Source organism: Nomascus leucogenys, chromosome 7b (assembly GCF_006542625.1).
Source record: "Nomascus leucogenys isolate Asia chromosome 7b, Asia_NLE_v1, whole genome shotgun sequence".
Classification (NCBI taxonomy): domain Eukaryota; kingdom Metazoa; phylum Chordata; class Mammalia; order Primates; family Hylobatidae; genus Nomascus; species Nomascus leucogenys.
The window spans coordinates 49,653,530-49,679,623 of NC_044387.1; the positions used below are offsets into that span (position 1 = coordinate 49,653,530).

The following is a 26,094-nucleotide window of genomic DNA, read 5'->3' on the forward strand; positions in this document are numbered from 1 at the left end:
AGGTGCATGAGGGAGAGGAGGGTGTGTGTGAGGCCTCTGCCCACCCAGCCCCCATGCTGGACTCACTTCTACCGCATCCAGTTAGGATTCAATAAGGTCACCCTGCTGTGATGCCCCCTGGGGCCCTTCTCCCAGAGAGCACTGATAGAGCTCAGCCTTGCCCTGTTTTACACGGGTGGCCAGGCCTCGGCCCAGCCCTGGGATAACCGAGCGCTTCCCTGACTCTCACTACCCCCGCAGGAGCTGGGTCACTGCTGATCACAGGGAGGAAAAGCACCAGGAGGGAGGCCTGGCCCCTGCCTTCCCTTGAGGGCACTCTGATGGGCCAGCCCAGGAGCCAGCAGATAGGCAGAGACCAGAGCAAGGTGGAGGCTTCAGGCTGTGGGAGCACCGTGAGGTGCCTAAGCACAGTGGGCAGGGGTGGCCTCACTCCCGCAGAAGGAGGTAGAGGGGGCTTGGGCTGAGACCAGGGAGCTGGGGGCTGCACGTGGTGCTGCGGTGAAATCTACCTGGGAGAGCAGATGTCACAGTGGCTCCCAAAGGTAGTAGTAATCACTGAGGCCAGGGCAAGGCAGGGTGGCCTAGAGGCATCAGGCAGAATCTTTCACCAATCCCATGAGTCAGGGTCTCCCCATCCACCTTTCCTGCCAGCAGGGAGGGGCACACCCTAGGATGCCCCTGTGACTTTGCCGGGTGCTCGGGCCAGCCCTCCCCACATGAGGGGCAGCTCAAAGCTCGGGCTTCTGCCCCTGGCTGTGAGCCCAGGGTGGCACCAGGCCCCACCCAGCTCACATACACCCCTCTTGCTCCTTCCCTGACCTCTGTCCCTGTCCAGAGACGCACGCAGCCTCCCCATCCTGCCACAAGCAGCATTCGCCCCTCTAATACCACCCATCAACTCTGTGACCCCTGGGGTGGGAAGGCCCGAGGCAGACAGACCCCAACAGCCAAGGCCCCACCCCCAACTCCTGGGTGTGACCATCATCTAAAACTCAACCGGCTAAACCCTCAGCAAATGGCACTTCATCCTCCCAGTAGCCATCCATGCCCCTCACTGTCCCTTGCCCCTCACAGACCTTGACCACTAGTCCTGGCGATCCTGCTCTGAAGCAGGCCCCTGGTGCGCTGTCCTCTCCCTGGGGAGAGGTTCTGATCTCTCCTGGCAGTGGTGGTGGCCTTTCACACCTGCTCCCTAGCCCCGCCAGCCTCTGACAGCCAGAGGCTCTAATGCCGCCTCTTTCCCTTGGTCAAACCCTGACGTTACCCCCACCACTCTCAGGGTGGTCTCATCCTTCATGCCTTGCTTGCCTCTCCCAGGTTGTGTGGCCTCTGGCGACTTACTCCCATCTCAGAGCCTGTCCCTCACTGGCCACAGGTATCTGTGAAGAGTAAAGCGTCCAGCACAAGCCTGGTCCTCAGAGAGTAACAGCCAGTAGCAGTCACTGCCCTGCTGTACTTGTTGCTGTGAGCGTCACCTTGCCCACTGTCCTCCTCCTCCACAGCAGCCCTCAGCTAATGTGTGACCTACGTGACCTTGTGTGCTGCCATTGCCCCTACCCCCAGCCAGAGTGCGGGTGAGAAGGGCCCGTCCTGGCCTCGTTCTTCAATGGGAACAGAGCAGTGCCTGGTGCACAGTGGGTGTTCAGTAAGCACTGGTTGGTGGAAGGAGGGAGGGAGGGAAGGAATCACTGCAGAGGCTGAGGAACTTTCCCGCTTCACCGGGCAGCCACCGATGAGAGGTGCACCAGGGAACGCCCTAGAAACATCTCTGCCAAGAGGGCAGTGATTAAACAGTCACCCAGCCCAATCCCAATGAGGCTGAAAATTACATCTGAGAATGGAAGCCTCGAGATGACCCTCCCGCTCCAGCACACAGTGGACAGAACATCTGCTTAAAGATGACACGTACATAATATGTGTAATATGCACATGAACCATCAGTGCGTGAAGGATGGGGACCTGTGGCTGCTCCCTTGTCCCTGCTGATGACCTGACAGCCCCTTAGGTGTGGAAGGGTGTCCAAAGCCCTCAGCCCACTGCCTGGGGACCCAGGGTCCTCCCTGCCAGCACCATCATTCCAGCAGGAAGCCAACAGGCTCCTTTCAGAAGGCGGTGTCCAACCCAGTGGGAGGTGCCCTCTGTTGTCAGGACTGTTCTTCTCAATTCAGCGTTTGAAAATCTGAGGTACAGCCAGGCGCCCCTTCTGGCCCCAGTGGTGGGCAGAGAAGCTGCTCTGTCCGAGGATGTGTGATTTGTGCTTTGGGATGTATGTGCTCCATGGCTCCAAGGCTGGGGAATCAGGAGAGCAGGTTGGGGACACTGGGCTGGCAGCCTGGGCCCTGAACTGCTGTTGTCTAGAAGCCTGGAGCTAAGGGCTGCCCATGCAGTCTTTGATCAGTGTGCGCCGGCAATGACAGGGCAATGTGGGAGGAAAGGGGAAACTGAGGCCAGGTAGCAATCATATGCGTCAGGGCCAAGTCTGTCACCTGCATGGGGCAGTGACAAACAGTCACAACCAAGGGGAGGTCCCCTGCTTGAGGACCCTCGTCTTTCAGATCACCTGAACCAAACAAGCAGAAGGCCTCACCCAGAATTCTCCCTGCAGCTCTGTAGGGCTCTGTCGTGTTTGGGGGTATGAGTGCTCTGTGCAGGGGCCCCACGCATGGGACAGGGCTGTGCGTGGATGTAAGGAGGCCTTGCGTTGGAAGCCTGGCTGTGGTCCAAATGGGACCTTATGACAGTCCCACCTATTCTGAGGCTTGACTTCTTGGCTCTTACACAAGGCTCTAGCCGGCCCTCTCTCTGACTCTAACCCGGGCTTTACTGGACATGCTAGGACTCCCCAAGTCCCAGGATGGAACCTGATGATGGTTGGCCAAGAGACAAAGGCCAAGAGTTGGATGACCACATTGTTCCCTGGCCCAGAAACCACTGATGGGTCACTAGAGCTCAACAGCCAGGACCCCCCACCACAGTGCCTCTGGGCATGGCTAGAAATACCAGAGGAATGGGCCAGGGAAAGTGTGCGCCAGGCAAAGGAGGAACATGCTCTAAGGCCCTGCGGTGTGTGGGGATGTGTGTTAGGGATGAGAGGGACAAACCATCCCTAACACACAGGGGAACTGAAGGAAGGTCAGAGTGGCTGGACCGAGGGAGAGGAGGAGAGAGGTACCAGGCAAGAGGAAGGGGCAGGGCTCACCAGAAGTCCAACTGAGCCCTTGGTCTTCACTGAAGACAAACAGGACACCACTGAAAGGTTTTAAGCCACGTGTGTACCTGCATGTTTGTGGCAGTATGTGGTGCCTGTGTGCAGGTCCATTGCAGTGCGTGTGCGTGTGCGTGTGCATGTGCGTGTATGCATAGGTGCCTGTGTGTGTGCAAATCCATTGCGGTGTGTGTGCGTGTATGCATAGGTGCCTGTGTATGTGCAGGTCCACTGCGGTGTGTATGTATAGGTCCCTGTGTGTGTGTGCAAATCCATTGTGGTGCATATGCGTGTATGCATAGGTGCCTGTGTGTATGCAGGTCCATTGTGGTATGTATGCATGTATGCATAGGTCCCTGTGTGTGTCTGTGAGTGTGCAGGTGCATGGATGTGTCTGTGTCTGGTTGCTTGTATGCCAGTGTGTGCATGTGTCTGTTCACGTGCACGCGCAGCTCCATGTACATGTCTGTGAGCAAGTCCATGTACACATCTTTGGGTATGCATGCACAGGTCCATGCCTCTGTCTGCATGTGGTTGTGCGTGTGTGCAGCTGCATGTGTACTGGTGCATGCGGGCATCTGCATGTGGTTGCATGTGGCATCTTGGGAGCAGAGATGCCCTGGATAGGAGGAACCAGCTATGGTGTGGAGCTAGGCTGAGGTGACTGGGGAAGAGGGGAGATGGGTCAGGGGCTCTCCAGCATCCCACACTTACTTGCTAAACCATGGCTTTGATTCTGGCACTTGGACTGGGGCTGCTGAATGAGGCAAATGAAGATCCATTCCCTATTTTTGCTCAGGTGGGAGGGCAGGAGTCAGACAGTAAATAAACAGCAAGTGACAGAAGGTGCCCACTGCTACAGTGGAAATGGAGCTCCAGGTGGGCAGGGTTGGGGGTGGTGCATGAGGGCTGCAAGTCTGCAAAGGTGGGTGGGGCTGGCCTCCTGATAGGTGAGAGATGAGTATGAACAGGTGGTGAAGGAGGGAGGCAAGCAGGCATCAGGGATGAGGGAACCACCAGTGCAAAGGCCCTGAAGTAGGAGCATGCCTGACCAGTCTGAGGGGCAGCAAGGAGGCCATGTGGCTGGTGCCAAGAGGGTAGGAGGTCACTGTAAGGGTGAGTCAAGAGCCAGCCAGGGTTTGGGTGAGAAGTGCCATGACCTGCCCTGTGTGACCAGCATCCCTCTGGCTGCTGTGCTGAAGCCAGACCTGAGGAGGCTCCTGGATGCAAACATCCAGGTGATAAAAGGGGAGCAACACAGATGAGGGCTGGGGGACGTGGATGCAGTGAGGAACTCTGCAAGATGTGTGAGCTGTACGGTGCACAGTGCCTGGTGATGGAGTGGCGGCTGGGTGGGAGCAGGGAGACAATCAGGGAACTCCAGGGTCCAGCCTACTGGCTGAAGCAGGGGCTGCTCTTGGAGAGGGAACATATTAGGAGAAAGTGGCAGGTACTGGGAAAGGGGGACTCTCAGCTGTCCCTGTGGTACAGGACCCTGCTGTGCTTATGGCCAGGGCTCAGTACAGATGAGTGGACTGTATCAGTGAACACCAGCTAGTATCCAGTCCCCTGCCCCTGCCCCAGCAGATGTGTAGTATTTGCAGCCTGAAGAGTGTGGCAAATTCACCAGGAGGTCGCTTAGGACTTAGTGCGACACAGGGCCAGGCACCAGGTTTGACATGCAGGCAGCCAGAGGCCAAAAAGCCCTACTAGGCTGTGCTCAGGCCAGAGTCTGCACCTGCCTGCCTCCTCCCCAGCAGCCTCAGGAAACTAGCTCCTCTTGGCTGTAGGCTCTTAAGGAGCTCCATCCTGGTCCTTGACTCACCTACCCAAAGGTTCCTGAGGCACGATCCCCAAGCCCTGAGCCCACTCAGGAACCCTCTGCTGAGAGCCGCTTGCCCCGAGTGGTTTCATGACAGATCCTTCAGCCCACACATGGACTTCTCCCTCAAGACCCTCCCTTCTCACCCACCGCCCAGAAGGCCCGGCCTGCCCTCATGACCCTCCTTCCAGACATGGCCCTCTCAAGTCTGTTCCTGTAACAGATGTTGAGTGACAGCCCTGAGCCAGGATGGGGACATGGTCATGGAGGGAAAGTGCTGCCACCTCTCTCGGGACCTTTGCATCCTGGATGCCCTCCACTCTAGGAGCCACTTCCCTCCCCAGGCGCAATCCCTGGAGGCTCAGCCTGCTGCTGGGCATAGAGCTTGGGCAACATAATACCCATACCCACACCCACCACAGCCTGAGCTCGCCAGGGCCACACCAGGCCATGGGAGCCAGCCTGCCCTGCCCGTAACCTCCAGGCTCGCCCCAAAGCCTCGCTCAAGGCCTCCTCCACAACAGCCAGCACAGCACAGAGTCAGTGCCCTCAGCGGAGGCAGAAGAAGACAGCCCACAGCCAAGGTCACCGAGGGTGTCACTGCCCAAGCCGGCTAAGCCAGGGGCGGGAAGACTTATCAGCTTATAGACCGGCTCCCTCATCACTGTGCCCGACTTCCTCAGAGACGGTAGACCAGCCCCTCACTCTCCAGGTCCCTAGCTGCCTGCCTCCCTCCCTCCTCACCTCCCAGGAAAGCCTGCCCCATGCTGAGCTTGGGCGACGGAAAGGGTGAGCCAAGACGAAGTGATGGTTCAACACACAGACCCTGCCCCCAGGGAGGTAGTTTAGGCTTGTTGAGGAGATGGAACTATACCGACTGTGACTGGGGGAGAGGCACAGGCAGTCATGCCTAAGGCCCAATAGAGGCCACTCAGATGGCCACCTCTGCTGGTAACAGGAGCTAGGACCCCAAGAGGTGGCAGGCAGCCCAGGCCACAGGGCCAGCAAGGGACAGCAAGGCCACACCCCTAATGCCTGATGGACTCCCAGCCCTCCCCAGATACCACACACCCTGAACCTTCAGGACTCTCTAGCCTCAGCGTGGGGACCAGTGGTGTCCACTGTCCCAGGCTTGGGATGGCAGCAGGAGTCATGGAACCCACTTCAGACCAGCAAGTCCTTTCCACCCCATCGGAGCTGACCCCAGGGCTGCCTGCGCCTACCTGCCACTCACCCTGTCCTGGAGTCCCCTGTGGAGGCTGAGCTGCCCGGCATGCCCCAAGCGGGGCTATGACTCAGCACTGCCCCACCCCCACCCCAACCCCAGTTTGCTGAGACGCCTTCTATCCAGGCAGCCATGGCTCCTGTACCTGCCAGCTCCACCTTGGCACCCAGCAGCTGGTCTGTGGTGACCTGGGGGAATGAGGGAGGAGGCCCGCGCAGTGACAGATCTCCAGGCTCACTGATGCCTGTGACCACAGGCCCTTCCTCACACAAAGATGTGGGGCAGAGTGAGTAAGGCTGCAACCCCAAGCCAGCCCACAGCTCAGAGCATGCAGGGACCAGCAGGAGGAAATGCACTGGGGTACCCTGAACCCAAATTTTGGGCATGTAGATGGTTCATATAACTCAGATCACTCGACTTGCTGCGTGAGTATGGGAACCTGCAGGCCAAGCTTGAAACCGCCTTTGCAAAATTATGAAACAGTGAAAGAGATTTAACTGACTCCATCTTGCTTCTAACCTCCAAGTTGTCCTTGTTCATTCCTGGGTGTAGACTGAACTAACTTGGGGAGAAACTTAGTTTACAGTTTAAACAAAGACTGTAACAGCCCTTTCCCAAAGCAGACCTCCTTCTTGCCTGGGCACTAGACTGCCTTCGTAGGACTCACATTAGCCACAAGATTAGAAATTATGGTTCAGGAGTCATGCATCTGAAGGCTAAAGATTCTGACCCTCCCTAAACTGCTCCTAAGATCAGTGCTTGAGATATTTTGCAGACCCTGAACTTGATGGATCAGCTGGCCCCACCCAGATCAATAAACTGGCTCATCTGATCTTGTGGCCCCCACCCAGGAACTGACTGAGCAGCAACAGACTGAACAAGAGGACAGTTTCAATTCCCTATGATTTCATCTCTGACCAATCAGCAATTGTGGCTTACTGGCTACCCCCACCCCCATCCACCAAGTTATCCTTAAAAACTTTGCTTCCTGAGTGCACCAGAAGACTGATTTGAGTAATAATAAAACTCAAGTCTCCTGCACAGCGGGCTCTTCATGAATTACTCTTTCTCTATTGCAATTCTCATATTGAAGAATTGGCTCTGTCTAGGCAGCGGGCAAGGTGAACCCCTTGGGCAGTTACAAGCTCAACTGAGGCATTTTTATCTTCACAGTCTCACTTGTCACCCAGCTGCAGTGCACCATCACAGTTCACTGCAGCCTCAACCCCCCGGGCTCAAGCGATCCTCCCACCTCAGCCTCAAGTAGCCGGGACTACAGGCACGCACAACCACACCCAGCTAATCTTTTTATTTTTTGTAGAAATGGGGGTCTCACTATGTTGCTCAGACTGGTCTCGAACTCCTGGGCTCAAGCAATCCTCCTGCCTCAGCCTCCCAAAGTGCTGGGGTTATAGGTGTGAGCCACCATGCTCATTCTATCATCTCTTAAAGAGTGGGTACTGCCCCCAACTCTGGAGCCGCCGTCCCCACAGCAGCTCCCACCATGATACTATTTTAGAAACCGAAGGTCTGGAAAAGCCTGTGCCTGTGGCCATTGCAGATTACCAGGTTTCCTCCTCGCCGAATGAGGAAGCTGCCCTTTTACGCCTGACTTATCCGCTGCCCTTTTACGCCTGACTTATCGGAGCCACGTTTGCTTCCAGCTGACAAGCTGCACACGCCCTGTCCTGCCCCAGCCGTGCGTCCCGTCATGAGTTTCCCAGGGCCTGGCCTGGACCTGTAGGGGCCTCCTCGGTGGCAGCTCTCTGTGGTTGCTGAGGAGCCAGGTGCCCTTTGTGTCGCCCAGTTCTTCTGTCCCACTGCCTTCCGTCCTGTCACACTGGCCCCACCCAGTGGGAAGTGGGCTCCACAGATGCTGCAGCCCCATGGCTGTGGGTTTCCCCTCTCTCCAGTGGTCTGGTCATGGTCCAGTGTCCCCACAGGCTCTTCATGGAGCCATTTCCACACATCTTCATGGGAGGTCAGGGGCAACTGCGGGCTGGGCCCCGGGGAGGGTCTGTCTCAGGGAAGCTGGGCATGGTCGGGTCGGGGAGGGAACTCTGGGTCCCAGCCGTGGCTCTGCTGTGCTTTCCTCATCTATAGTGTGCCCCCTTGGGTGGCTGAGGCCACTGGGAGGAGAGGAAGGTGCCCAGGGAACCTAGGTCCAGAGGCTCACGGCTGGAGACACACAGGGGATGGTGGCACCTCCATGCCACCCCTGTCTGCTGCCACTGCTGGGCCGAGTGCTTTGCTCACACACATGTCATCTCATGTTAAAAGCAGGCCTGGGAGGTGGCCTCGGCTTTACGGCTGTAGAAACCAAAGCGCAAAGATGGAGGTGATTTCCCAGGGTGGCCTGGCTGGGAGTCTGCAGGCCTCAGCTCCCACCAAGCCCTCCAACTGGGCCCCATGGGACTGCAGCCTGCCTAACCTGGCCACACCTGGGTATCACTTGCTGTTTTTACTCAGCATTTTTCTTTAAATTGACTGCCTTTTTTACTTAAAAAATGTACTTCACAACGACTTCATAGTCCTACTTTCAGTGGAAAGCCAGGGTCACCTGCCGTAGACAGAAGTAATCTAAATACAAAACGGTGTAGAGGAACCGCTTCTGCCACTAGCCAGGGGCGGGACCCTGCCGAGGGGCCAGCCAAGGCCACTGGCCATTGCTTAAACAGCGGGGATTAGCGCCTGCTGGAGGGTGTGAGAGCCACGTTGGCACCAAACTGGGATTTTCTCCTTGAAGGAGAAGGATTGAGAGAGAAACAAAAAGGATTACCTTCCTCCGGGGAAGGGTTAGTGCCACTCACAGCTGTGGCCTTAGGCCACCTCCTAGGGTTTGGTGGTGTTGCAGCCCCCTGCTCTGTTCCCACTGCCTCTGCTTCCTGGGGACACAAGTGGGGTACATGGGGAACCGGGGCCAGAAGCCCTCTCTGCTAGGACAAGCTGGGACAACCAGGGCGGAGGCACTGGTACTGGTGTTGAAGGGATGGGGGCTGTTGGGCTGTGGTGTAAACACTGCACCCCTTGTCCTCAGGCTGGAGACCATCTCTTATCTCAGCAAAGTGGGTCACCCTCCCCCTGGCTCAGTTCCATTTGTCTGCTCAGCACAGCATCCTCCACTGCTTCTCCCGTTGCTCCTAAATCACCCAGCACATGCGCCCAGGCCTGAGGCCTTCCACCCTCAGATCTGTATGGGCAACTGATCAGTCACTCAACCTGCTTTGATCAATACTTTGCTCTCCCAGAATCGAGCCCCACTGTGTGTGGCCCTGCTTGGGGACAGGGGGACATGGTGGGGAACAAGCTGAGTCTGTGTGTCAAGGGGCTTGTATTCTCGCTGGGGAGATGGTGAGCACATAAGGCAGCCAGGCCATTTCAAATAAAGCTCAGCACCATGGAGAAGAGGACACAGAGAAAAATGTAGAATGGCAGCAGTGAGGAATCGCTGAGGACACCAAGGGGCGGGGTGATTCCCAGAGCTGATCCTGCAGATGCAGCAGACGGGCTTAGCCTCCGGAGAAGCTGCCTGGAAACCACGTCCACCTATCTGAGGTGGGGGTTCCAGCCTGAGAGCTGCCCCCAGAAAGCTCAGGGGCTCCAGATGAGGCTCCCCACCTAGTGGCAGGTGGCCCCAGGGGACCCAGGACAGGATGGGGGTTGGTATGGCCTCCTGGAGCAGCACTTCTGCATCATAACATCCAGTGTGCAATGGCACCTGGACATGCGATGTCACCTGGACATGCGATGGTAGGGTGACCACAAAACCGCAGACAGCGTGTCCTTTGGCAAGTGAGCCAGGGTTGGTGTCCACGCCCACACTCATCTGGGAGAGCAGAGACCTGACTTCCCTGCCTTCCCAGCACGACACTGTCTGTGGCATCCCCACTGAATGGCTCCCTGTCCAGCTCCCCACTGGGCCTTAGGGTAGTGAAGGGCGGGGCTGCAGCTCTCAAGGCTGCATTGCATCATGGGCCACAAAGGGCAGGTGCTCAGGACCAGGTGGGGATGAAGGCGAAAATGAGCAAGGATACGTTCACACCCAGTGCACCAGGGCTTCCCCATGCTGCTTCATCCTGGCCAGTGTGGCTGTCTGCAGGAAGGCCTGATGGTTTAAGGCTTTTGATACAACACCTACAGATGCTCCTTGACTTAGGATAGGGTTATGTCCTGATAAACCCATCCTAAGTTGAAAATGCACTGACTTCCCCCAACCTGCTGAACCTCACAGCTTAGCCTAGCCTACCTTAAATGTGCTCAGAACACTTACATTAGCCTGCAGGTAGACAGAAGAATCTAACTCGTATCTTGTGGAATTTACTGAATACTGTACTGACAGGGAAAATCAGAATGAATGGTTGTATGAGTACTCGAAGTAAGGCTTCTACTCAATGTTTATTGCTTTTGCACCATAACTTGAAAAACTGCAAGTCAAACCATCCTAAGTTGGGGACCGCTTGTATTTTTGGACTAAAAAGCCACATCTTCCGGAGAAGATAAAAACCCCAACTTGCCTTAATGCCAGTGACACTGGACATGGGCAGGGACAAGCTACCCTCCCAGGAACTGCCCTCTGGGGAAAGATCGCCTGCATAGCTCACCCCTCCCTCCTTGTTAACTCCACAAGAAGCAAGGTTCCTGCCTCTCCGGCTGCATCTCCCACTCACCACACCCACAGTGCCCTGTTCCACCCCACCTGGCTGAAAACACCGCCCTGTGAAGCCCAGGGAGAACCTCCTTCCCTGTGAGGACCCCTGACTACTGCAGCTTCAGGATCCCTGGAGCCCCAGTGGACTCAGTCTGGGCCTGCCACCTGGCCCGCGCGACCTTGAACAGGTGTGGTGTGCTGCTGGTTCGGCAGTGGGACTGGACCTCCCCTGGGGAAGAAATGGGAGGGATGCCCCACAAACCGGTCCTTTCTCAGCCTCAGGGCTGCTGGCTCCTCCTGCAGGCACCTTCCCTGACCACATCTGGCCCACATCCCCTCCTCCCACCTTCGCCTCCAATGGCTTGTGTGTGGTTTCCCCAGGGTCCCCACTGCAAGTTGGTCTGGGCTCCTGCTCTGCCCTCCCTCCTCCAGGCACCAGCTCTGCTTCCCTCGAAGCAGGTGCTCTGTGAAAGATTCACAGCACAGATGGATGGGTAGATGGAGGAACACCAAAAAATATTTGTACAGAGCTCGGAAGCTTCCCCAGCACTCCCTTTTGAGAACATTACCTAAAATGACCTTTCCCAGCAGCCTGCAAAGGGGTCACCCTGCAGTCCACAGGCCTCAGGACCTGAGGTCGCTGCTGACCCATGGCCTGCTTCTGGAGCCCGTGATATCCCTGGGACTCTGTGGGCCAGCTCTACTGGATTTCCCTGGGACCCCTCTGCCTGGGTCTACCCTCCCCTACTACCCCTAATACCCCAGGCCTCCCACAGCCCTCTTGCTTCTGCTTTCCACAAATATTTCTCAAATGTGCATCACACCTGCCCCTCTCCGAGCTGCAAGCTAGCCCCTAAGGACCCCTCCTTTGGTATGGTTTCCAGTTCCTTCTGTCTGTGTGGAGAGTCCTCTTCCTGAAACTTCTCCTGCCCATCCTCCTCCTTCACTCTCCCAACTTTCCTGGAGCCTCCTGCCTGGTCTCCCAGTCTCCCACCTGCCCTTTCCCATCCCAGCCAACTCACGACCCACCTTAATATGATCTTGACCACTTCACACCTTATTGAATTAAAATGGGAGTTTCTGGGGGCAAGGTTTGGGGGGAAGACACTGTGGACTCTGCACACCCCAGGCTGAGAGCCCAGCTAGCCTCAGCTCTGTGAAACCAGCATCTCCTGGTCCTCAGGCCCATCCCCCATGTCCTCTTGTGCTAGAAAACCTCACACTTCCCTGCAGGTTGTCCCTGGACTATTCCGCTTGGGTGGGCTGGGGCTCCAAGGGCCTTGTGAATCCTAGTCCTGGGGAAAGAGGGGCTTCCAGGCTGGCCTGCCATGGGAGTTCTGCGGTGTCATCAAGCAGCCCCCTCCTCACACTTGGCCCCTGTGGCCTTGGCTCTGTTGTAGACTCCTGGTTTACAACCTTTCCAAGTATTATGGAATGACCCTCCCCATGAAAAACAAAATAAAAAAAAACACAACGAGGCCGGGCGCAGTGGCTCACGCTTGTAATCCCAGCACTTTGGGAGGCTGAGGCAGGTGGATCACGAAGTCAGGAGTTCAAGACCAGCCTGGCCAACATGGTGAAACCCCGTCTCTACTAAAGATACAAAAAAAAAAAAAAAAAAATTAGCCAGGTGTGGTGGTGTGAGCCTGTAATCCCAGCTACTTGGGAGGCTGAGACAGGAGCTTGAACCTGGGAGGCAGAGGTTGCAGTGAGCCGAGATCGCGCCATTGCACTCCACCCTGGTCAACAGGATGAGACTCAAAAGAAACAAACAAAAACAAACAACAAAAAAACACAACGAAAAAGACCAACCTGCAGATTTCGACATTATTACACATGTATTTCTGGGGTGAATTTTTTTTTTTTTTTTGATGTGGAGTCTTGCTCTGTTGCCCAGGCTGGAATGCAGCGGCTTGATCTCGGCTCACTGCAAGCTCCACCTCCCGGGTTCATGCCATTATCCTGCCTCAGCCTCCCAAGTAGCTGGAACTACAGGTGCCTGCCACCACACCCGGCTAATTTTTTGTATTTTTAGTAGAGACGAGGTTTCACTGTGTTAGCCAGGATGGTCTCGATCTCCTGACCTCGTGATCCGCCCACCTCGGCCCCCCAAAGTGCTGGGATTAGAGGCGTGAGCCACCGCGCCCGGCCTTTTTTTTTTTTTGAGATGGAATGTCACTCTGTTGCCCAGGCTGGAATCTGGAATGCAGTGGCAAGGTCTCGGCTCACTGCAACTTCCGTCTGCTGGGTTCAAGTGATTCTCTTGCCTCAGCCTCCCAAGTAGCTGGGATTACAGGTGTCCACCACCATGGCTGGCTAATTTTTGTATTTTTAGTAGAGACAGCGTTTCGCCATCTTGGCCACATTGGTCTCAAACTCCTGACCTCAAATGATCCACCTGCCTCTCCTTCCCAAAGTGCTGGGATTACAGGCATGAACCACCGCGACTGGCCTATAACAGATATATTTCTAATAACTGTTGATGGCCAAAAGTTGCAATCAAACCTGAGACTGCTGGCTGGCTGATCTACTGAAAAGTGAATTAAAGCAGGAAGTCCTAAGAAATGACACACGTGTACTTTATTTTCACTTAACTCAGATAAACATACATTCATATGTCTGTCAATTCTCAGAGGCACAAACTCTTCCTAAATCAGAGTTTTCGGTTCTGGGGTTATGCCACTTCTTGCTTAAACCACAGCACACCTTGCGTGACATCTCGTTTACTTTTTCCAACACAAGTGAGGTGGCAAAGGACCCGGAATCTGAACTTTAGGCTGTTATACTCCTTGTCCCCAAACTCATAGTTGGCTTGCCCACACCAAACCTACCCACAGCTTTTATTGAGGCTTTCCAAAGCATCCACTTTCATTTCCACAGAAGCCCTCTATACAATCACAGCCCATCAGTTTACACAGTATTCCGGGCTGTGATTACAATGAGTACAACTGGCACAAATAGGTTTGGGACAATCACAACGGACTCAAAGGGATATATGCGGAAGGGCAAGGGGGTTCTAGAGAGTGCCCGCTGCCCTGGAGGGCCCACCCTGTACAGACACAAGCCAGCATGCTTTACAGTGAGAAGGGAGAGCACCATTAATCCAGTGCTGATGACAGAGGTAAAAAGGGTTTTTGCACGCCAAGATTTCCTCAAGGCTTGTAGATGACTCTGCATTTCATTTATCACAATAGCTTTTGCAATGTTTGAAAAATGATAGCATACGCACATGCAAGACATCACTGATTCATAGCTTGGGGACATGTGACTCCGTGTTTGTGGGCTCTTTGCAGCCACTCCACAGTAACCAGGGCCCAGGCCACTGGGTTGGCTTCTCCACACTCTCCCCACAACCTGCCTGATGGGCCTGGCACCTGCAGATCCGCAACAGATCTCACCTTAGAAACAGGTCCTCCTTTCTTTGCCTCCTCAAAGCTCTCTGCCTATCCTGAAGCCATAGTCCGAGCAGATGGGAGGAAGGACTGGGGTTAGTGAACACAGTGTCCCCATCCTACAGACAACCCCAGGCTCTGCCCCGGCTGGGCCTCCCAGTGTCCTTCTGCTAAAGGAAGGGGAGATGAGATGACTGGGGAGATGAGATGACCAGGGAGGCCCTTCCCTGCAACCCTGTGCTGTCCTGGCTCTGGACACCCTCAGCCACCTGTCCTGTCTTTTGGCCCACAGCCACCACGGCTGACCAGACAAAGGGTGATAGTGTCGCCTGAGGAACACTGACTCAGGAGGAAATCAAGCCAGATATTTCTCTGGGCCAGGACTAAATAAATCAATCAATATGCAAAGGTTCCGCCTATGGAGGAGAGGGTGGCCGTGACAGCAGAGAAGAAGTGGGGTTTTCATTAAGAGCCAAATCAAAGAGAGAGCCGTAGCCCCAGGCTCCTGGCTCCCCAGTTTCCCCAGAGAAGGAAACTGCTGACTCCATCAAACCCCTCACTTGAGTGGGGAACCTGATTTCACCTTCTGGGTCTTTGAGGCCCTGCAACCTCCTGCCCTCTGCCTCCATGTGTGGCATCCCACAATCCCATCCCCTACCTTGGGGACCTAGGGGCATGAGTGGTGTCCACTACATGCCCAGCACGCCTTCCCTGGGTCCCTTTCCTTGAGAGCTGAGGCTGGCACCACAGGTTGTGCCTGGGCCCAGCCGGCCTCAGGGGAACCCTCAATTGCCCTGACTTTGTCCAGAATTCTACCCCTTGCTCCCGCCAGCCAGCCCCAGCCTGTCATCCGTTTTGCAGCAGTATGACTTCTCTGGTCTTGCTGTCTCTAGCTCCCTGTGCCCTGTGCTCCACCAGCAGCCAGGGGGATCCTTGTAAAAGGATCTGAGGCAGAGTGTGTCTCACTTGTGCTTGAAACCTTCTCATGCTTGCCCCCGATGCTTGATTGACATGGGCAGACCCCGAGTCAAAGTCCAGCCAGGGCACCAGGGCTCTGCAATGCCTGGCCTCTCTGACTCCCACGCCCATGCTCCCCCTCCCCGACTCCTGCCACACTGCCTCCAGCTGCCTCTCCAGCACCATCCCTCACTCTTAACTCAGGGCCTGTGCACTGACTGTTCCTTCCTCCTGGAAAGCTCTTTGTCCAGAAAGCTAAGTGGACCTGGCTTCTGCGTCCCCTCCCCATCCAATGGCTCAGATGTCCCTTCCTTAGGAGGCCTCCCTGCCCATCCTATTTATGATGGAAAATGACCCCCATATTCGCACACAGCCACACCACGTGTGCAGCCTTGCCCCAAGCATGGTCCCTTTCTAGCACACTGTATAATTTACTTAGAGTGTTTATCGCCGCCTCTTTCGCACTGTGCCATAGGGCAGGGGCTGTTGGTCTGTTTGTTCACTGATGTATCCCATATGCCCACAAGGACCTAGCACCAAGCAGGTGCCAATAAATCAATCCCAGGCCCTTGTAGTGACTAAGTGAGGGATCGGTCAACGTGGCTCACGGAGGGGATAGTTGGGGACTTCTGGGAGGTCTTCTGGAAAGGCCCGTGGCCTTTCCTGTGTGGACACAGGTAGATGCATAGCCCCCTCCCACCTGGACTTGGCCGATCCTGATGCCGCTCCACTACTCAGCCCTCAGGCCGGGGAGCCAGAATGTCCCCTCATCTTGTAAGCCCTTTGGGGCTGGGCTTCTGTTGCTACCCCTGCAAGTGTGCTCCCACCCCACATACACTGCATGGCCCCTCAGCCCCCTTAGAAGCCCTGGCCCTCACCCTTGGCCTTCTTCCTGTGCCAGTGATGGGGATAATCCCCCAAACCCTGGCTCACCCAGAGCCTGGGGCTGCAGCCCATTCCCTGTGGTCCCTGGGGACCGCAGTGGCCACACCCTCCACACCTCCTCTATCCATTCCATACCATCCTGGGAGGAGGGAGAGCCCTGGAACAGCCAGCGTGGCAAGACAAACACACTGGAGACTGAGGCCAAGCACTCCAGGAGCCGCGACAGAGACGGGGGTGTCAGTGTGGCCAGGAGACTCCTTGGAGGAGGTGGGCAGTGTTGGGGGGACAAGGGCAGCCCCACCAGTGTCTCTGTGTCCCAGCCACGGGGTGGGGCCAGGCTGGGCATGGCTGTGCTTGCGTGCGTGGTGTTATCATAGAGGAAATCAATGCCTGGCACTGGCCCAGTGTTTAAGGGAAATGAATAGATTTTGGCCGAGGACAAAGAGAGTTTGATTAATCAGAAATTGGATAATGGAGGCAACACTCTAATTATTTTTCTTCCCAGCATTTTATCGAGAAATATGTTTGCACAGCATATCAGAAGTAACGGAGCGGGTGAGGGGGTGACCATGCTGGAGGAAAGCCCAGCTCGGAGACAGGCCACCCGCACCCGCCCTCACCAGCAGGGGTCCTGGTAGCCACTCCACAGGGCCACAGGAAGCAAGAGGGGTGGGTGGGGCTGGCCTGAGGCCACACGCAGCTGGGGCAGCTAAGGCCAGAGAGGACATGCCATGCAGAGCTGGGCAGGAGGAGGCATGAGGGCCAAGCCCTCATGGTGGAGTTGCTCCTCCCCTGGCCTGGCCACAGTTAGGGGTAGGGCCACTAGTGTGGGGGTGCAAGAGGAGTAGAGGTGGGGTACCACCAGTTCATAGGGCGTCAGGGCCTGCTGGGGTCAGGGTGAAGGCTGTAGGTGCCAAGTTCTCCCACCCATAGTCGGAAGGGTCTTCAGAAGGCCCCTCTTGGCAGCTTGGAAGGTTTTCCCAGCTTCGCCTCTGGGGAAGCCTGATGAGCTGCTCCATAGCCAAGGTCAGACAGGACCACTGGGCCCCACAAACACAGAGCCTGGTACTCACATGCCTTAGCCCTCCTTGGTCACCTTGCCCCCTCTTCCCTTGCTGACCCCACTCCTGCAACACCTGGAGCTGAAACCACATGGTTTAGCACCTTGTTTCCATGGCCATCCAGCCTCCCAATTCCAGGACGGCTTTTAGGGGCTCCTTGCTGGAACAGAGATCAACATCAGGTGTACATCTAAGAGGAGGCTCCCGGCCTTGTAGAGTGGTTGAGTCTCTGCCACTCATTCACTTATTCATTCTTCAGTGTACAGAAAGAGGCTGCCATGAACCAAGCATGGGGTTGGACCCTGAGGTCACTGCAGGGAGTGAGGCATCAAATGAGAGAAGAGACAGTCAGCAAGCAATGACCCGAGCTGCTCATGGGACTCACGAAGAGGGAGGCCAGTCCTTCCCAATAATGGGTTAGCATTGGTGTCACTAAGGAAGGGGCATGTAAGGAGAGATAGGGTGGGTTAAAGCTGCTAGGTAGGAGGCGGGTGCAGTGGTGAGGTTCACCAGTCACTGGCAAGCTCATCTAAATCCTGCCTCCCGTGCCCACTGCAGACATCACTAATCAACCATGACTCTTTCCCTCTGGGCTGCAGCACAGCCTTAGAATCCTCTTCAACACAGCATGTTTTGGACGGCCACTCCAGAGTTGAGATAAGGAAGGAAACTATCTGTACCCTTGACCCAGCCCAGAGCTTCCAACTCAAAGGCAAGGAAACCAAGGCCCAGAGAGTGGAAAGCATTCACAGGGTCACCAACACAGGCAGGGCTGGACTTCTACCCAGGCCTGGTGCCTTCCCCTGCCCTGAGCTCCTCTGCTGGCCTGAGAGGCCACTCCTTGATCTTGGGGCACAGGGGCCACCTGGAAAGGCCACTCTACCATCATCATGTTCCTTTACCACCTTCAGGGTCTTGGCTCATCCCTTTAGGACAGTTTTCCACAGACATGCCTCTGAAGGTCATCACTCTGTGAATCCCCGTGTCTGACAAAGGTCCCACTGAGTCACAATGCATCACTGAGTGGCCCGGCATCAGCCCGAGGCATCTGTCCACCTCCCTCTGGCTTGAGAGTAACCCACAGTTGGGCCTGACGGGGCCCAGCTGGTAGCATCCACCTGAGGGTGGTTTGTGTTTGGTGGCCAGACCTGAGGCCCAGAGACACATCTCTGGGGACCCAAAGGTACAACCTCTTAGGAGCAGAGGGTTGAGCTGGAGCAGGGATTCTGCATCGCACGAACACACAGCCCAGCCCTAGGGCGAAAGGGGCTGGACAGGGCCACTGAGGCATGACTGTCTGTGAATGTTCAGTCCCTCCACAGTGACTCCCTCGGTGGCGATTCTCAATGGTGACTCCGCAACGTCCCTGCCCTCATGGAGCTTACACAAACACATATGATGAATGAATCAAATAGGGAGCAGGTCATGCTGTGGTGGGTGCTAAGGGGAAAAAAAAATAGCAGCAGGAAAGGGCATAGGAAACATGGTCAGGAACATGGCTCTGTTCTAGATAGAGGCCCCACCAGCCCTGTCTGGAGCAGGGCCACAGCCTAAGAGCCAGCCCTCACTGCCATGCCAGCCTCCAGCACAGCCTCCTCCTCAGCCACCCTTCCTATGACCAACCAGGTTGAGACAGGCCATGCTGCCCAGATGTGGGGCTGCCCAGACCTACTAAGGCACTGGGCACATGAGGTCCACTCTCCACACCTCAGAGGACTTTGGTCTCCATGACTCACAGGGGCAGACCTCAAAAAGGGACTCAGGGACCTCTGTCCTGGCAGCTCTCCATCCCAGGGGCCAAGGGTCTCCTGAAAGGTTTGCTCTAACCACGGCCTCCCATGGTCACAGGAGGCCTGGTTGAGCCCTCAGGGATGGGTGTGTTTCTGGTTGGAGGCTGCTAGAAGGAACACCCCCGGGCTTGACACTATGTGTAAGGCCCCTCCCTGCACTGTGGCTTTTAACAGTCTCGCTTCTTAGCACTTTTTGATGGATTCTCCAGGGACGTCTCTAAAAGAGAGTTATACCTTAATTTAGAAGCAAATAACTCAAAACTCTGTGATGTGGCAGGTTCCTTTGGAAAAGAGATGAACGCAAAGAAGCCATTGCTGTGTGAAGCTGTGGCCATGCAGGTCCAGGGCCTGCTGATGGGACCATCTAAACCCGAACCTCGAGATGTGCCTCCTGCTGCCTCTTGCCCAAGGGTCCACAGACCAAGGGGCAAGAAGCAACACATTCAGTGAAGAATTGCAGCAGGCAATTGCCTGCTGCAGTTTTCACTTTGGGTTCCCTGGGCCATAGAGCCAAGGTGAAGCTCACAGGCTGGGTCTGACTGACTCCAGCAGCTCTGAAAGTCCAACGCAACCCACCCGCCCACTCAGGGAAGGGAGGAGAAATGCTGTGGGGAGTGGGCAGTGGGCAGGTTGTGGGCCCACCCTCCAGGCCTTCCTTCTCCACAGGGGCCACTACAGCCCCAGTATTACCCTTGAGGTCCCCGTGACCAGCCAGCTTCCTGGGCACTCACTTGGGCATCCATACAGTTTTAATGCTCTGCTGTTACTGTTTTGGAATGCATAATTTTAGTTTTACTTTTGTAGAGACAGGGTCTTACATGTTGCTCAGGCTGGTCTCAAACTCCTGACTTCAAGTGATCCTCCTACCTCAGCCTCCCAGAGTATAGGATTATAGGTGTGGGCCATCATGTGAGGCCCTTAATAATTTTCAAATAGGGGGCCCCCAAAATCGTGTGGCCAGCTGTGCCCGCATTGCTCAGTCCCTGGGCATGCCCTGCCTGCTTGACACAGGGGACCTGCTCTCTGGGACCTGCTCTTCTCCAGCCTCCCGAGGCGCCACTGTGACTGTGCTTCCATCTCACTTGCTCGTCAATCCTCAATCTCTCTTTCTCGATGCTTCTCAACTCATCCTCCCCACAGTGGAGGCCCAGAGTCCCAGCTCAGCCTCTTCTGATCCTACCTACCCTTGATCCCTAAGTGACCTCACGTGGTCCCCGGCCTCCCACACACCTCAGTGCCAAGGGCTCCAGGTTGCCACCCCCAGCCTTGCTCTCCCTCTGGCCACATGTGCCCATCAACGGCTCTCCGGGTCTCAGACCCACCTCCCAATTCCCCACCTCTCCAGAATGGGTTTTTCTGTATCTTGCTTCTCAGCCAATACCAGCTCCATCTTTCTACTGGCTCAGGCCAAAACTGCAGCTGTCCTTTAAAAGCTTCAGCTTTAAAAAACAAATCTCCCACCTGCATTTCTCAGGGCCTCCAGAGCTCCCACCCCTGGGTCAGCAGCCTCTCTGCCTGGAATGTTGCAATGGCCCCTCATGGCCCCCAGCCTTACCCCATCCTAGCCTATTTTCCCACCTCAGCAGAGAGATCTTTTCAAAGTGTAGATTAGCTCCTCCTGGGAGGGCAGCTCCAGTCTCTTCTCTGCTCCAACCCTGCCAAGGTCTTCCTGCTTCATTGGGGCCCACTGAGTCCTGCAGGACCTGGCCCTGACACCCCATCCACACTCCTGCACCAGGTTCCAGCCACTCTGGTGGGGCCTCCAGGGGCCAGGGAGTGTCTGCTCAGCACCTTTGCACCTGCTGTCTCTCCCCTGCTCAGCCACACCACTCACCCAGCACTTCTCCATGAGACTGTGTCAGCCCCCCCACCCCCATCTCATGTCCCCCACCTTCTGCTTTAGTGTTCTCCACAATGCAGCACTTAGTTACACGTGTTACTGTCAACCCCTGCCCGTCTGGTGTGAGCACTATGAGTGGATGCTATGTCCCTGCTGTACCCCTGCACCTGGCACAGTGCCTGGCATGCAGCAGGCGCTGGTAAATGTTAGCTGAAAAAATGAATGGATGAATCGCGTGAGGTTCTGCTCCTCCGGCTCAGTCCAGAGGGCTGATGTCTCCTCCTGTGTGCTCCAGTATGTGTCAAGCAGTCCCTGTTGGTTCAATCCTGTGAAGCGCCTCCCCTGGCAGTGTTCTCACGAAAGGGCCAAAATGTGTGGCAGGGGCTGGTGTGGGTACAGGGCGGGGCACTCTTGGCTTTGGGTATGGATGAGGATAATGAGGCTCAGAGAAAAAGGGGCTGGACCTAGGATGGCGGGGCCAGGGCCTGACCCCAGGTCTTCTGCCACCTAGACTGGAATTCTCACCTCACCACCCCGGGGCCACAAGAATCTGGGTGTTCCCGTGTCCCTCTTCATTCTGCCCAGGCCGCCACATAGCCTCTGCTCTGGAATTCTGCCTGGGGCTGACCCTTGGCATCTGCACTGACACCTCTGTTCATTTCGCTTTGTGCTCCTTCCAGCCAAGCACAGCGCTCACAGGTGCCCAGAGGCTTGGCTACCCCAGGTTTCCTTGCTGGAGGGTTCTGAGAGCAGCGTGCTGACCTGCCTCCTCCAGTGCACCTGTGCACCTGCCACGGTCAGCAGCAGTGAGAGTGCCTTTGCTGCCACACACCGTCTTAAGTCTTCTGAGGCTAGTGTGGGACAGAGAGCACAGGGCTGCCTTCCCTGCCTCCAGGGGAGGAAGCCGCACACATGTGTTCACACACAAGATGACTAAATTCAGCACTCCTGAACTGCTATATTCAGCATTCCTGTCCCACTGGCCTCTCTGCGGGGGCCCTGGGCAGACTTGTCGAGTCCATCCAGTTACCTGCAAATTCCTGGAATTGTTCTAGAAGCTCCTGAGGGCCAGACTGAGACCCCACCCACACTCCTGCACCAGGTTCCGGCAACTCTGGTGGGGCCTCCAGGTCTCTGAGGTTCCTTCTGAGACTCTAGAAAACAAAAGGACTGAGAGGCTGGGGACAGAAGGAAGAATCCATTCCCTGTGTCCCAAACCCACAGTCGCATGCCAGGTCCCTGCAACTGTCCAGGCGACAGGCACAGAGTGCAGCAGCTCACCCTGTTCACCACAGACTGCACACCCCACGAGGGCAGGCCCTGTTCTCACTGCACAACCTGGGCCTTGGCCAAAGCCAAGTGTGTGTTGGGTGGGGAGGGCAGGCACACTACAAAGATGAGGAACAAACAGCCCCTTCAGAGGGAGAGCAAAAACATCCCCAGAAATGAGGGAGCTGACTTAGGGCAGAAAGTGACACCAACTTCCGAGGGGGAGAAATTATGTCTTATTCACCTCCTGTCTCAGAAAATCAACGTCAGTTAGAGGAACACACAGGAAGACTTTTAAACCAGATGCCAGCATCTCCTCATTCCTAGAGAATGAGGCTTGCTCAAGGCACATATTTTATCCAAGCACCGCCAGGCCATCCACACCCCCACTGCACCCCGTAGATGGATGCTCCCAGGCTGCCACGATTACTGCTCTCAAACATCCACATCCCAGAGGCACAGAGTCACCAGCTAAGCATCATCCCCGAAACAGGCAACTCAATCCTAACAAGGGGGTTGCCTGGGTGGTTATCCAGTGGCCTGGCTGTGCTCGAGGGAGAAGTGCCTGGAAGCACAGCCTCAGACTGCAAGGAGCCTTCCCCAGTCTTTAAAGCTAGCTCTTCTCCAGGCCCACCCCAGCTCATGGGGTCATGGAACTGCTTTGCTTTTACAGATGAGGAAGCTGTGGTCTCCACCACAGCCACAGTTAACCAGCAATGGGGTCATTCCACTTCCCAGCTCCCTCAGCCCCATGCAGCCCCCACCGGCCTTTCCCGCCATACCTCCTCCTACTCCCCAGGCATGCTGAGTGCTCCCATCAGACCTAACTGCCCAAGTGCCTCGGTCTATTCTCTCCTCTCTGCCCACAATGCCCAGCTTAGCTGTGCTCATGTCCTTCAAGCTCCAGTTCAAATGTCATGTTGCCCACGGGCTCACCTGACCCCCCAGCCCAGGACACCACTCTGAGGTCCCTCCCGAGGCCCCTGCACCTGCACTCAAGCTGGGTTGGCCGAGTAGAGACGTTTTCCCCTATGGGGTGGTGAATCAGTCCTGGGAGGGCAGGCACAGTCCACTCCCACCCGGTGCACCCCAGCGCCAGGCCCTGGGGGAGTGAGCACTCAGTAAATATTTGCTTAATTGAATTTGGCCAAGGAGCCTTCTCCAGAGAGCTCAATCCCCAGGGCAGGGAAATCACTTGGGCAGAAAGGAGCCGGTCAGGGGCTCAGCTGTCTCCCCAAGCAAGACAGACCTCTCTACCAGGCGGGTCCCTCCACCCCAACACGGACTACGCGGAACGCTGGTCTCGCTTGGCATCATCCTCTTGTCTCAGTTAACAGGAGCCCCCATTCTCGGCCTAGGCCGAATCCTGCCATCATCACCCAGGAAGGCTCAGCACCGCCCTAAAGGCAGAGCCCCCTCGGATCGCCCGCAGGATACGGAGCGCCAGCCCTGAGGCCCTCACTCCCCTCCCCCAAACACCCCCACCGCCTTTTAAGGGAAAAAATATTGAGCCGGGAACGTATTACAATCGCAGCAGGTCGATACTCATCTCTTGCTCTAAATGCCTGTGAGGAACCTGCTCGCTGCAAGAGCAGTGACCCAGAACTGCTAGCTGTCCGTCTGGGGCCCCGGTCCTCGGGCCCAGGCCTCTGGGGCCCTCTCCTCGGTTTCGGGCAAGGCCTTGCATCGGCTCCGGCCGCCCCTCCCTGATCCCCCCCCTAGGGAGACCCGCCTCAGCGCCGCTCCCGCAGCTCGCCTGGCCCGCCCGGGCTCCGCATCAGCCGCTGCTCGGGGGCGCCTGGCGGCCCCGCGCGGCATCCCCGGCGCCCTCCGTCCACCCTCCCGGGTCCGCAGCCGCCCCCTCCCGCGGGGTCATCGGCTCGGCGGCGCCTCCCTCCCCCAGCACCTGCCCGACCAGAGGCCGCCCCCTGCCCACCTCGCAGACATCCCCGCCCTTGGTGTCCCCCACCCCTGACGGGCATCCCTGACGCTGCGTCCTGGCGGATCCGGGGCACAAAGGCCCGGGAAGAGTCCCAAGTGGGGGCAAGGTGGATGCCCCGGCCGTGCCCCCGACCCCCGAGGCTCAGCGGCGCGCGCCCGGCCGCGGGTCTGCTCACTCACCTCCGGGCCGTGACACAGAGCATCTGCCGAGCTGCTCCGGGCAGGGCGGGGCGGGGCTGGGCGGGGCGGCGAGCGCGGGGCCGCGGCGCCCTCGTTCCGTACGACGCGGGCGGCGGCGCCCACGCGGGGACGTGACCGGACCGCGGGCGGCGCACACGCTCCGGCCGGCCTGGTTCCCTCCGCCCGCCCTCCCGCGCCGCCCGCCGCCCGCCGCCAGCCGCCAGCCCGCGGGTCCGCCCGCCCCGCGCCGCGCCGCCGCCGGCAGGGGGCGGAGCCGCGAGCGCAACCCGTTGCCAAGCCAACCGCGGGCGGGGGGTGCCGCGCGCCCGCCGGGCACCACGCGCCGGGCACCTCCGCCCCGCCACGAGCGCCGGCCCTCTGTCCATTGGGCACAAGCGGCTGACGGACGGGCCAGTAGTCCAATGGGGACGGATAGGGGCGGGGTCGCGGCTCCGCGCGCGCCGCAGTCCCGCACGCGCTCCCCGCGCCGGCGTCCCAGCGAGTCCGCTGCGCTGAGGCCTGGTAGCCGAGCCCCAGGGGCCACCTCTGGCAGCCCGGGAAACCGAGCCTGAGCCCAGCCATGGTCCTGGCCCTCTTTACCGCAGCCAGTCCCGGCTCGCCTTCTCTCCACTCGGGTTCAAACCCAGTTCGGCCTCTTGTGAGCTCTAAGTCCTTGGGCAACCGACTGACCTCTCCCAGCCTTTCTGTTTGCAAAGTGGGGCTAGTGGCACCTGCTTTCCTGGATTGTCTCACCAATCCTTCAGAACGTGTGAAAGGCCTGTGCAAACCCTAGCGATTTACACCGGTGAGGTTTGTGCAGCGATGGGAGGGGGCATTAGTCATCTCAGCTGTCGCCCCCCCGCCCCCGCCCAGTGTCTAGGGGCTCTTTGGCGTCCCTGGCAATCCTGGCACACGGAAAGGTGGCCTTGGGAGGGAAGGAAGGGAGAAGGACCCAGGAGCTGGCCCCCAGCCCAGACAAGCGTGAGGGAGCCAGTTCAGTTAAGGCCATTGGCGCTTTTGGGAAGCTCGTGGAAAGCATCAGACCCTCAGCAAAACGCAGCTGAACCCAGGCTGCAAAATTCTGTTTTGAATTTCAAAGCCTATCTGTGGACCTCAGGGCCAGGAGTCCCTCAGTTCCATGCTTAAAAGACTCTCAAGCCAGAGGGCCAAGACATGAATGCTCCTGTCTGTGTTCTCCATCTTTGTAAACCTGAAACTTTGTGTATCCTAGAGCATCCCTGGCAAAGTGCAAATGCCTTCCCAGCTAACGCCTTCCTTATCATCTTACACCTTTGTGGTCAAATTATGTGGATCGTGCCATTCTTTGAGTAGCAGCCCTGGACCTGACCATGGCAGAGGTCCATGTAGCGGTCTCTCCATCGTAGCTCTGTGGTGGAGAGGCAGGGGCATGTGCCTGGCTTTGCCAGCCGGACACTGGCATCTCAGCATTATCCCATAACCTCCCTAGTAATGTTTCCTCTGCTGTGAGATGGAGACCATTGTGTTACGTACCTGCAGGGTCATGGGCCACCTGTGAGGGTGCTGCCTCAACCGTCAAGAACAGGACGTACATTCGTTATGGGCATCATGGAGGCGAACCTAGTGCTCACTGGAGGTGTCCAGTAAGGACCAAGAGAATTCAGCCAATGGCTGAGGGGCTACCCTTTGTGCTTGCCTTCCACACCACCAGGCTGTGTCAGGCTGGACCTCTCGCCAGGAGGACCACACAGAGACCAGCAGCTGTGCTACCTGGCTGAGCCTCTGTTTCCTCTTCTGTCGAAAGGGAATGTAACAGACCGTGGTCAGAGGGTGACCCTGAGGGTTAATGTATATAGGAAATGCATGTTAGCATGTCTTGGGATAGCCAGAGGCTGTTTCC

The 26,094-nt window shown here is 57.0% G+C and overlaps 2 protein-coding genes across 3 annotated transcripts in view; one reads left to right on the forward strand and one right to left on the reverse strand.

Moving 5' to 3' along the window:
- GNAZ (G protein subunit alpha z) overlaps nucleotides 1-24,439 on the reverse strand; it is a 54,452-nt gene extending 30,013 nt beyond the window's left edge. The window contains exon 1 of the mRNA XM_030815948.1: nucleotides 24,216-24,439. The gene's annotated coding sequence lies outside the window, so the exon portion shown is untranslated. The remainder of the gene's footprint in view (nucleotides 1-24,215) is intronic.
- RSPH14 (radial spoke head 14 homolog) overlaps nucleotides 1-26,094 on the forward strand; it is an 81,892-nt gene that overhangs the window by 46,535 nt on the left and 9,263 nt on the right. The gene's annotated exons all lie outside the window — the stretch shown is intronic.